This window comes from Bactrocera oleae, chromosome 2 (assembly GCF_042242935.1).
Source record: "Bactrocera oleae isolate idBacOlea1 chromosome 2, idBacOlea1, whole genome shotgun sequence".
Classification (NCBI taxonomy): Eukaryota; Metazoa; Arthropoda; class Insecta; order Diptera; family Tephritidae; genus Bactrocera; species Bactrocera oleae.
In genome coordinates, this window is record NC_091536.1 from 58,179,401 (window position 1) to 58,192,950 (window position 13,550).

Genomic DNA, 13,550 nt, shown 5'->3' on the forward strand with positions numbered 1-13,550 from the left:
TAATAGTTTTGTTCCCCTAACGGTTGTTTGTATCACCTAAAACTAATCGAGATAGATAGGAAGTTATGTGTATATAAATGATGACGAGAAAGATCTGAGTGACTTTCCGTCCATCTTCCCGTCCGTCCATCTGTCTGTGGAAGCTGTAACTTGAGTAAAAAGTCATGAAATTAAGTACACGTATTCATTCAAAGTACAATAGGTTACTTACACTGCGGTTGACAGTTTTCGCCAGTAACCCAACTTTTGGCATCGTTATCTTTGCGGAATTACATAAAATTATAATAAGGCGAGAATAGGAATAAAAAAAACATAACAAATTGTAACTGTGTATGAAATATGAAATATAGAGCTATGAAATTCACTGCGAACTAATGTCCTCATTTATTTACAACAATATCGCCAAGGAGAGGCATCACTCACAATTTTGAGAGCGTGCTAAAAATTACTAATAAATAATAATTCTTATTACTATACGTAGGTTGCCTATTATATTTCGGGATTTGGCAATCCTAGCGTTGCAATCTGGCAACTCACAACTTTTTCGTAAAGTTCGATATTTTTGATGTTATACATATTGTATATAAGTATGTGCGCCGAAGAAATGCGACCGTGAAGACTGAAAGATTTTGACACAGCCAACCCTGACTGAAAGAAAGGGATGCTAACAGAACAGACGAAAAAAAGACAAGAGCCCATTGATAACGGATGTTGAATAGTGACATCCATAATCGAGACTTGAAATCAAAAGTTAAAGTGTAATAGTGTAATGAAATCAAATAGAACAAAGTCTTTGGTTAAATTTAAACATTTAATAGTAATATGAGTTAAAATATTAATAATTAAGGAAAGTAAAACAAAGCCTTTTCATATATGGTATACGAGATATATATAGTGTTACACATATATATGATCAAGATGACGAGACGAGTTGAAATCCGGGTGAGCCTCTTTCCGTCCGTCTGTCCGTGTAAACATTAACTTGAGTCGAAATTGCTAAATGCCATAACTAAGCCCTAAAATAAGATACAGAACTGTAATTTGGTTCAGAAGATTGTAGTAGCGGTAGATTGATAGTATAGTAGATTGTAGTGAAATAGTGTAGATAGTATAGTAGAGGTATGGCCCAGCCCTCTGATAAGTTTAATGTACATATCTCCCAAATCCCTTAAGAACCCCGACCGATATTGTGAAAATGGGGAATATCGGATAAAAATTCCGCCCTATAACGGGTTTGTTAAAAACTACCTTAAGCGCGAAAAATTAGTAATTAAATGCCACAGAGACATACAATTTTACACTCGAAATAGTACGATACGGATTTATAGGACCCGGTGTAAAATTTGGACGACGTACTTGGCAACGTTAGGCAGTTTAGACCTTTACTGTTAAAATTATGTAGATCAAATTTTGAACTAAACGAACCATTCTGTCGTATATGTCATTTTAATTCTCATTCCAGCACATTTGACTTATCTTACTCACCTTTCCAAAACTAAAAGGATTTTATTGTTTTCTCTTAATAAATAAAAACGTAACAATTTATTATATCGTAACTATAAATCTTAGCAGTTGAAATTTTTGTTTCTGTAGCTGAGTAGTTTTAGATCTCAACACTTAAAAACTCTTGCTCGTGGATTGCGCCCCACGCGTCGGTTGGGCGGGAGAAGGGTAATCGTTGGGTTATTATTATTTTATTTATTATTAAAGAACAAAATTTCCAGTCCAAAAAAACACTAGGCTTTTATTAATAAGCTACTTTAGACATATCTTATCTGAACATCTGTCTTTCAAATCTGATAAGTCGCATCGTAACTGAACTATCAAAACAAAAACAACAAAAAGATATTATCATCTTATACATCTATCAAATTACTTAGACTTTAGAGAACATTAAACATAGTGAAAGTTAAAAGGCGAACGTTTTTAACTTTATTGATTGAGATATATTTATTGATATATATAAAAAGAACAAAAATAAGTGGTGCTAGTTAAAGCAACGTTCCCATCAGGATGTCGATCTTTGATGACTGCTGAATGCTGACTGCTCGATGGTAATTGATTCGCCACAGGGTGGTCATTCGTTTACAGTCGGCCTTTCCTGACCAACTTGAGCGACCTCGATCAACTCGTTGTTGTCGATATCTTCTTCTTCGGCATTGTAATCTTCTGGTAACTGACACCAGCGTTTAAACTTGTCGGTTGATTAAACAGAAGAATAATGCTTTCTAGTTCGTCGAGTTTGGGGAAGATCTTCGACCACATAACGATCGTGATCAAGAACTTTGGTAACTACGAATGGTCCTTTGAATCGTGGCTCGAGTTTTCTTGACGTGCCTGTACTCGGTGGTTCATTTTCAGCTAAAACTAAGTCACCTTCTTGGAAAATACTCGGAGATCGATGCTTTGCGTCAAAACGAGATTTCGCAGCTGCCCGTGTTTCGTTAATTCGTTTGGCTGCCGTTTCACGAAGATTCGTTAATTGTATTCCATCTAATGCTTCATCGTTTGCTTGTAAACTAAGAATAATTCTGTTGCGTAAAATATTGTATCACGTGGTTTATACCCATATAACAACTCATGATGAGTGCAACAAACATACACAGCGTATGTTTTCGTCCCATTTTTTTATCGGTAGAATTCGTCGGTAACAGCATATTGTACGATTTGTTCTTTCTGCATGACCGTTTACTCTCGGTGTACGAACTGCCGTAAGAATGTGTTTTATGTCATTTTCGAAACAATACTTTTCGAACTCTCGGCAGGTAAAAGGGGAACCTCTGTCCGTCACGATACCTAATGGCATACCAACATAACTACTTGCTTCATTTAATGCTTCGATTACGTACCTCGTCGATGTATTTTTAACAGGATATAACATTGTAAATTTTGTGAACGAATCGACGATAACCAAGAGATGTTCCTTTGCTTTTGAGCTTTTTGGAAACGGGCCCAAGTGATCCATATGAATAGTTCTGAACGGAATCGGTTCTATTTCGTTGTAATGATACTGCATTTCGGTTTTCCCACCTTTACGTTTATTGTACGCGCAATCCATACACGATAAAATGAATTGTTTGACGAAGTTGCTTTTGTATGCCAATCTTGAACCACTCTATAGCGTAGTGCTCGCGGTACAACCCATAGAAGTGCGTCGTCAACCTTTCGCAAAAGTCTTCCGTTCTGCAATATATACTCCTTATCTTCAACTTTACTATTTGTTTTAAGATTGTGTACAATTTTACATATGCGCTCATCTTGTAATTGCATACTAAAAAGCCAGTCATCCTCATCGATAACTGCTTTATCAGTACGCAAATCTGCTACTTCGATTGTTTGTGATTCTTCATACGGAGTTCGACTCAGTGCATCCACATGTTCCATACGACTGCCCGGTCGATGTTCTATTTCGATTTCAAAATCCTGGATTCGTAGCCACCATCTGGCAATTCGTGGTATAAGCTCTTTCTTTTGCATAGTCGTTCTTAATGCGCTAAAGTCTGTCTTGACTGTAATCTTTTTACCGTAGATATAATATCGGAAACGTTCTAGAGTTTCTACAACAGCCAGAGTCTCGAGTTCATAACTGTGAAACTTTTGTTCGTCAACGGTAGTGGCTCTACTATAATACGCTACCGGTTTAAAATCATCTTTTTCGCGCTGTAATAATACTCCAGCCAAACCTACTGAACTTGCATCTGTGTGTACTTCATGTTCTGTGTCGATACGATATGCTGCTAGTACTGGTCGTGACACTAATTTGGATTTTAATTGTTCAAATGCGGCTTCTTGTATTTTTGTCCACTCAAATTTTTCGTCTTTGCGTAACAGTTTGCGCAGTGGTTCTGAAATTATAGCGTATCCAGGGACAAATTTTCTAAAATAACCACTTAAACCTAAAAATCGTCGTATATCAGCCACATTAGCTGGTGTAGGAAATTTTGATACGGCCTGAGTTTGGATCTTACCAGGTAAAATACCATCTGGCGTCAACTCATGACCCAGAAATGTTTTATGATATAATATTTAGGGTTAAGCCCGCTTTTCGTAAAACTGTTAAAACTCTGTTTAACGTTTCTAACATTTCCTCGAACGTTTGGCTACCTATTAAGATATCATCCATGTAAATTATAAGGTCATCTTCGTGTACTTGTTCTTTAATAATTTAGCGTTGAAAAACAATAGGCGCGTTTTTTAACCCAAAAGGCATGCGCTTGAATTCATGCAAGCCATCCGGAGTTATGAAAGCTGTATATTTTCGACTACCAGGTGCGATTGGGATCTGATAATATCCACTATTTAAATCTAATATCGTGAAAAATTTATATTGTTTAGCTTGGTGCAATTCCTCCTCTATATTTGGAACAGGAAAATTCCCTTTTTCAATTATGGAATTCAACCGACGGTAATCTACGCAAAGTCTATCGCTTCCATTTTTCTTTTTAACTAATAATCGTACAATAGGGCTTGCGAATTCGGATGAGGATTTTGTTATAATATCGTTATCTTCGAGGTCTTTGATCATTTGCGTTACTATCATTCGCTTTGGAGCTGGCACTCGATAAGGCGCTTGCGCAATAACCTTTTTCGATTGTACGACAATTTCAAATTCAATTAAGTGTGACTTACCGATACCCTTCAATCCGTCTGAGAATACATCATTGTAGTTTTTTAGTAAATTTTGAAGTTTTAGTTGCTGATCTTCTTCACTCACATTTTCCATTAACTTGGTCATTAACTCATCATTAGGAAAAACAGCACCATAATGACAATCAGCTATGAACTTCGATTCACCATTTTCCACCGTGAACAATAAACCTTTACGCGCTATCACGCCCTGCCCCAGTAGGAAATCCGTATTTAACATGTTATCAGCAACAATATATGCCAACGTATTAACCTTTACTTCTCCAATCACTATATCGAGCACACACCTCTCTTTCATCGTATATCTTCCACCGCTTATACCGTTTAAATGTATACAACACTCTTCATACTTCAGTTTCAATATATCTGCTGTTGACTTTCGAACTAAACTGCACTCACTACCGGTATCGATTAATGCTTCAAACATTAGGCCATTTACGTTAATCCTCTTAATAAAACATTTTTCATTTTGCTTCATTTCAGCTTTTCGAACGCTATGCGTAGACTGCTTAAGACCACAATTGACCGGTTCCCCTCGTTTGTGTACTTTACCACAATCAGGGCATCTCGAACGCTTCTGCTCTTTTGTACATTTATTTGATATGTGGCCTAACTCACCACAATTATAACATATAATTTGCTTGTTTTCATCAATCGTTACTCTCTGAGGCGTTCACTACTTTAGCTTGACTTTCAAAATTACGTTTAGGGGTGGTATTTTTGATACGATTTGTTTAGTCCAGTCATTATAGTAAGTTCACCTCTGTTCCATTTTTTTACTTTTAATAAAAATAAATGTATTCAATGGTATTTTTTAATATATTTTTTATATTTTTTTGTTATCATGTAAGAAGTTATTAATATTAATAAGGTTTAAATTCAAATATAATTCCTATATTTTCATTCAACTTCATGGGCCGGTAAGTGTTGTTAAATAAATTAATACTGAATAAAAAGTGGATAGGTTAGGAAAAAATTATAAAATAAGTGATGCTGTGACCGCGCGCTCTAAGCCCTCTATCTCGAAAACGGTTCACCGTATGAAAAAAATTTTGTATTCTACAATATTGATAATAAATACCAATAGCGAAAAACCCATAGGAAATGAGATATTTCCAAAAAAAACGCAAAAAACCGATTTTGTGACCTTTGACCTTGAAATTTAATAGTTGCGTACACCTTACCATATGTGGGTTTTGAGACAACTTTTAAGGTGTCAATATACAAGTATTTACAGACTTACAGCTGGGTATCTGAATTCCGAGATTCTTACCTAATTTAAGCTTAAATGAATGGACTATGTTAGCCATTCTTCAACTATTTCGCGCATTTGTTTAGCATTTTCAAATCTTTGCGCCGCTATAGCAATTTGCAAATCACGATGATTTAGCCCCTGCCGTGTATATTGAATAATAGCAGGCTCACTCAGTTGAAAACGTTTTCCTAATGCATAAACTCTAAAACAGTAGTCAGATATACGTTCACCTGTTTTGCGTACCGACTCATTCATAATTCGATGCACTTGCGCTTCATCGTAATTTACACAAAATTCCTTTTTCAATTCAACGAAATCATTCCATGTCGTGTGTACAATTGGTAATGCATCTAACCATATGCGAACTACTCCTTTTAATCGACCATAAACTGCTAATAAAACACATTTTTCGTCTAACTGGTAAGCGCTCATAACGCTACTGACTCGATCAATAAACTGTTGTACTGTTAACGACTGTGTATTTGTTGGATCAAACTCCGGAATCATGTCTGATATTTCTTTAACCGACTGAAAACCCCTAACATACGTATTTGTAGGGCTTTACGGCGTTACGACTTGTCTAACATTTTCGTTTTGGTATTGATTATTTACGCTCGGTTGTATTACAATTGGGTCACTTATCTGCTGCCTGCTTTGCTGTAACATGCCTACAATAGTTTCCATCATACCACGTAAGTCATTGATCTGCTCCTGCAACCCAGAATTCATAACTATTGGCGCTTCTATTTCATCATTCCCATATAGTTCCATTAAACGTAGTTCCAATTCCTCGTAGTTCCTTTTTCCCGCAAGATAACTTTTAGTTGATCAGTTTTTAATTCACTTATTTTCGGCATTGTTTATTTTTATATTTGTATCGTAGATTTATATCAGTTTCGTTTTTAATGTCGCAAATTGCTATAGCAGCGCAAAGATTTGAAAATTCTAAACAAATGCGTGAAGTAGTTGAAGAATGGCTAACAAATCGTATTAAAAATACAACCTCTAAACGTAATTTTGAAAGTCAAGCTAACGTAGTGAACGCACCGCCTCAGAGAGTAACGATTGATGAAAACAAGCAAATTATATGTTATAATTGTGGTGAGTTAGGCCACATATCAAATAAATGTACAAAAGAGCAGAAGCGTTCGAGATGGCCTGATTGTGGTAAAGTACACAAACGAGGGGAACCGGTCAATTGTGGTCTTAAGCAGTCTACGCATAACGTTCGAAAAGCTGAAATGAAGCAAAATGAAAAATGTTTTATTAAGAGGATTAACGTAAATGGCCTAATGTTTGAAGCATTAATCGATACCGGTAGTGAGTGCAGTTTAGTTCGAAAGTCAACAGCAGATATATTGAAACTGAAGTATGAAGAGTGTTGTATACATTTAAACGGTATAAGCGGTGGAAGATATACGATGAAAGAGAGGTGTGTGCTCGATATAGTGATTGGAGAAGTAAAGGTTAATACGTTGGTATATATTGTTGCCGATAACATGTTAAATACGGATTTCCTACTGGGTCAGGATGTGATAGCGCGTAAAGGTTTATTGTTCACGGTGGAAAATGGTGAATCGAAGTTCATAGTTGATTGTCATTATGGTGATGTTTTTCCTAATGATGAGTTAATGACCAAGTTAACGGAAAATGTGAGTGAAGAAGATCAGCAACCAAAACTTCAAAATTTACTAAAAAACTACAATGATGTATTCTCAGACGGATTGAAGGGTATCGGTAAGTCACACTTAATTGAATTTGAAATTGTCGTACAATCGAAAAAGGTTATTGCGCAAGCGCCTTATCGAGTGCCAGCTCCAAAGCGAATGATAGTAACGCAAATGATCAAAGACCTCGAAGATAACGATATTATAACAAAATCCTCATCCGAATTCGCAAGCCCTATTGTACGATTATTAGTTAAAAAGAAAAATGGAAGCGATAGACTTTGCGTAGATTACCGTCGGTTGAATTCCATAATTGAAAAAGAGAATTTTCCTGTTCCAAATATAGAGGAGCAATTGCACCAAGCTAAACAATATAATTTTTTCACGATATTAGATTTGAATAGTGGATATTATCAGATCCCAATCGTACCTGGTAGTCGAAAATATACAGCTTTCATAACTCCGGATGGCTTGTATGAATTCAAGCGCATGCCTTTTGGGTTAAAAAACGCGCCTATTGTTTTTCAACGCTTGATGCTAAAAATTAAAGAACAAGTACACGAAGATGACCTTATAATTTACATGGGTGATATCTTAATAGGTAGCCAAACGTTCGAGGAAATGTTAGAAACGTTAAACAGAGTTTTAACAGTTTTACGAAAAGCGGGCTTAACCCTAAATATTATATCATAAAACATTTCTGGGTCATGAGTTGACGCCAGATGGTATTTTACCTGGTAAAATCAAAACTCAGGCCGTATCAAAATTTCCTACACCAGCTAATGTGGCTGATATACGACGATTTTTAGGTTTAAGTGGTTATTTTAGAAAATTTGTCCCTGGATACGCTATAATTTCAGAACCACTGCGCAAACTGTTACGCAAAGACGAAAAATTTGAGTGGACAAAAATACAAGAAGCCGCATTTGAACAATTAAAATCCAAATTAGTGTCACGACCAGTACTAGCAGCATATCGTATCGACACAGAACATGAAGTATACACAGATGCAAGTTCAGTAGGTTTGGCTGGAGTATTATTACAGCGCGAAAAAGATGATTTTAAACCGGTAGCGTATTATAGTAGAGCCACTACCGTTGACGAACAAAAGTTTCACAGTTATGAACTCGAGACTCTGGCTGTTGTAGAAACTCTAGAACGTTTCCGATATTATATCTACGGTAAAAAGATTACAGTCAAGACAGACTTTAGCGCATTAAGAACGACTATGCAAAAGAAAGAGCTTATACCACGAATTGCCAGATGGTGGCTACGAATCCAGGATTTTGAAATCGAAATAGAACATCGACCGGGCAGTCGTATGGAACATGTGGATGCACTGAGTCGAACTCCGTATGAAGAATCACAAACAATCGAAGTAGCAGATTTGTGTACTGATAAAGCAGTTATCGATGAGGATGACTGGCTTTTTAGTATGCAATTACAAGATGAGCGCATATGTAAAATTGTACACAATCTTAAAACAAATAGTAAAGTTGAAGATAAGGAGTATATATTGCAGAACGGAAGACTTTTGCGAAAGGTTGACGACGCACTTCTATGGGTTGTACCGCGAGCACTACGCTATAGAGTGGTTCAAGATTGGCATACAAAAGCAACTTCGTCAAACAATTCATTTTATCGTGTATGGATTGCGCGTACAATAAACGTAAAGGTGGGAAAACCGAAATGCAGTATCATTACAACGAAATAGAACCGATTCCGTTCAGAACTATTCATATGGATCACTTGGGCCCGTTTCCAAAAAGCTCAAAAGCAAAGGAACACCTCTTGGTTATCGTCGATTCGTTCACAAAATTTACAATGTTATATCCTGTTAAAAATACATCGACGAGGTACGTAATCGAAGCATTAAATGAAGCAAGTAGTTATGTTGGTATGCCATTAGGTATCGTGACGGACAGAGGTTCCCCTTTTACCTGCCGAGAGTTCGAAAAGTATTGTTTCGAAAATGACATAAAACACATTCTTACGGCAGTTCGTACACCGAGAGCAAACGGTCATGCAGAAAGAACAAATCGTACAATATTGTCAATGCTGTTACCGACGAGTTCTACCGATAAAAAATGGGACGAAAACATACGCTGTGTACAGTGGTGCATAAACACGATGAAGAACAGTACCACGGGTTGCACTCCTCATGAGTTGTTATATGGGTATAAACCACGTGATATTTTACGCAACAGAATTATTCTTAGTTTACAAGCAAACGATGAAGCATTAGATGGAATACAATTAACGAATCTTCGTGAAACGGCAGCCAAACGAATTAACGAAACACGGGCAGCTGCGAAATCTCGTTTTGACGCAAAGCATCGATTTCCGAGTATTTTCCAAGAAGGTGACTTAGTTTTAGCTGAAAATGAACCACCGAGTACAGGCACGTCAAAAAAACTCGAGCCACGATTCAAAGGATCATTCGTAGTTACCAAAGTTCTTGATCACGATCGTTATGTGGTCGAAGATCTTCCCCAAACTCGACGAACTAGAAAACATTATTCTTCTGTTTATTCAATCGACAAGTTAAAACGCTGGTGTCAGTTACCAGAAGATGACGATGCCGAAGAAGAAGATATCGACAACAACGAATTGATCGAGGTCGCTCAAGTTGGACGGGAAAGGCCGACTGTAAACGAATGACCACCCTGTGGCAAATCAATTACCATCGAGCAGTCAGCATTCAGCAGTCATCAAAGATCGACATCCTGATGGGAACGTTGCTTTAACTAGCAGCACTTATTTTTGTTCTTTATATATATATCAATAAAGATATCGCAATCAATAAAGTTAAAAACATTCGCCTTTTAACTTTCAATTGTAACTTCTCGTTTACCATATGTTCACTCGTTCTTATGTTTTAGATTTGTTTTGACTACAAATCACAACTCGTTGATTTTCGTTTCGTTTCCTTTCGTTTTTGTTATTTCGTTGGTACTTGTTTATTTTAAAATTTGTTTCTCGTTATATATCGTTGCTGGTTCGCTGTTATCGTTTAACATTGCTTCCTCTCTTCGTTGATCGTTTAGTGGTTCGTTGTCGCTGTAGATCGTAGATACATATTTACAGAAATGTGATAGGTTTCTGTTTCACCTCGATGCTTCTTTTTGGTTGACGTTGATTGGTTTTGCCTGATTACATGACTGATTCTTTCGCACTCATTGTCAAATTAGCCTTTTAAATGTAACTGTAAATGCACTTTTATAGCTATACTTTTACTATTTGAACAACTTTACATGCGTTTATGCGTTCACGTATACTTTTAGCACACAGATTCATCCCACTTCTGAACTGAAAGTTAAAAGGCGAACGTTTTTAACTTTATTGATTGAGATATATTTATTGATATATATAAAAAGAACAAAAATAAGTGGTGCTAGTTAAAGCAACGCTTTTATCAGGTCGATCTTTGATGACTGCTGAATGCTGACTGCTGACTGATGGTCATTGATTTGCCACAGGGTTGTCATTCGTTTACAATAGAGTATACTGAGAGTAACTCCTATATACGGTACAGAAGGGAATTGCATTTATGAGTCATAAAACTAAATTTATTTGAAACAATAAATGCTATATATGTATCTTTGTACACATATGTATGCTCAATCTCGTATAGGTATAAGCAAGGAAAACATTTCATTTTAAAACAAGTAAGACAAGTAACCGAACATTTCATACTATCGCATTTTGCAAGGATCAAAGCCGGGGAAATACCATCAGATGTTGGCAAATATATTATTTCTGAAATTCGCTAAAATTCCGTATATATTGGTCGATAGATAGATTAAGTCAACTAAACTGAACTGAATAGAACATGGTAAGTTCCATCACGTTACTAACAAGCGTTGGACATACAATTATATATCTCCATTAATGCTTACTATAAGGGAAAAGAAAGCACACAATAAGTGAAGCCAAAAAGTGGAAGAAATGTTAGCTATTATTTGAGTTACGTAAGTGATATGAAGTGGATTTATGAATTTTCAATAAAAAGCTTAAGCTCACAAATAAACAGAAGAAGAGTGGCTAACACATTAACAGACATTCAAGTACGCTTGGAATACTTAAGTTGTGGGCATACGGTCAACAGAAAACTCCCGCAGAGCTTAATGACTTAGTACACTAGCATACACCAAGTTACTAGACATGTTGCTTGAAAGAAGAAAGTCGACACTAGTTTGGAGTTAATTTTGGATCTAAGGACAAAGACAAGTTTTTCTTTGTCACCATCGAGTTCCTCATCATCGGCACATTTATAGGGAAGATCTTCAGCCTTCTAATTTTTTTAGAATGTGGAAAATCTGAAAATACTCATAAAGGCTATTCTTATCTCGATGGCAAACTGTATAATCTTCCAATTCCTTAAGATATTCAGTTATTGTTTGAGTTCAGTTCTTTAAAATTGTACCCAAATACCTATTTTGTAAAGATTGTTTCGATCTGGAAGTGCTATGTAGGAAGTTTTATTTGTCTTTACTATCTTATATTGCTTCTGGTACTAAAAAAGCTATACTTCCGAAATTTTTGCTATAAGGGATGAATTCTTAATCAGCACAATTTTTTGATCTCGGTAGTCTTAACATTCTTACGGTTGAGATCAAATAGTTCATGCAATAGGTTTAAAAATGAAATAAGCTTGATCTAGTAAACGTTGGGGCCTACTAAAAGTACGAGTTTTTTACAAGCTACAAACATTCGAAGGAATATTTATACAAAAACCACTAAAAAAGGAATAAATAATGGAAAGTAAAATAAGAAAGTGTTTCAAAAGAACTACGAGCCTTCTTCAAAATTGGTAGAGACGACGTAAGCGAATTTGTGTGCACATATGTTTTCTTTACCAAAAATACTAAAGCTGCATAACTTTTGTAGATATTTGCTGCAGAAAGGTGAAGGAAGTATGCTAGGGTGGTATGTTGTGCTTTGTTGTTCTTTAAACATTTTTGGCTGTTTGTGTTTATGAAAAACTATTTGCAAATGAAAATGTAAAATTTTAGAAATTTACTACCATTTTAGTTTACATTTAGAGGGTTAATAATAAGAAGTAACTAATATTGGCTTGAATGTTTTCTGTTGCTCTAGGTATTAGAAGTTAACTAAGATAATAGATGGACAAATGAGCAGCTTTCTTTTTGAATCTAATGAAAAACAGGGCGGAAAGGGCTATGAGCTAAAAGTTTTTAGACGATTTTTTGGCTCGACATTTCATTTTAACATTTCTTCCTGCTGTGTTAGGGGGTTATTCTCTGAATTCCAATACCTTGAGCTCTCTTTGGTTTCATTGATGGTTTTTTATGTTAAGTATTTGAGGTGTTTCTGGAATAAAACATGTTCATGTAATGTTGTGTTTTAAATTAACATGTTTTAATATATTTATGTGTTAGTCGACTTTTCATTAAAATGCTCTAGAATATAATTATTTAACACTAACCAATCTCATTCAGATTGAGATAACATTACAGTGCATAACTCATATCGAGATCGCTGAAAATTACAGGTTATAAAACTGCGAGCAGCTGAGGGAATATACAAACCTTATCAATAGAGTATTAACTCCTAATTTTCTATTAACTAAATATTATATATGTGTATTTATATTCTGCTAAAGTTTGAAATGTTGTTATTTTTAGTGTGTAATCATTCCAGCCAAATGTGTGACAAAGTGTCTGACTACAAGCAGAGCACCCCCATTCTTATTTACAATGCTTTAGTCGATTTTGGGTCAATGCTCATGGTAAAGTGCCTATATCTTTACAACCTGTTTATACCAGTTAATATCATATACTGCATAGAGGTATGTGTATATTTACGAGCTAAGCTATTTTACTTTTTACGGCATTTAAATGAGGCATGAACAATGTGCGCACTTTGAAAGTTCATAAACCGTCACAGACGCGCCGCTGAGTATAACAAGATGTGTTTACTTATATTCCAAATGAATATTGACTGCTCTTTAGATTCAA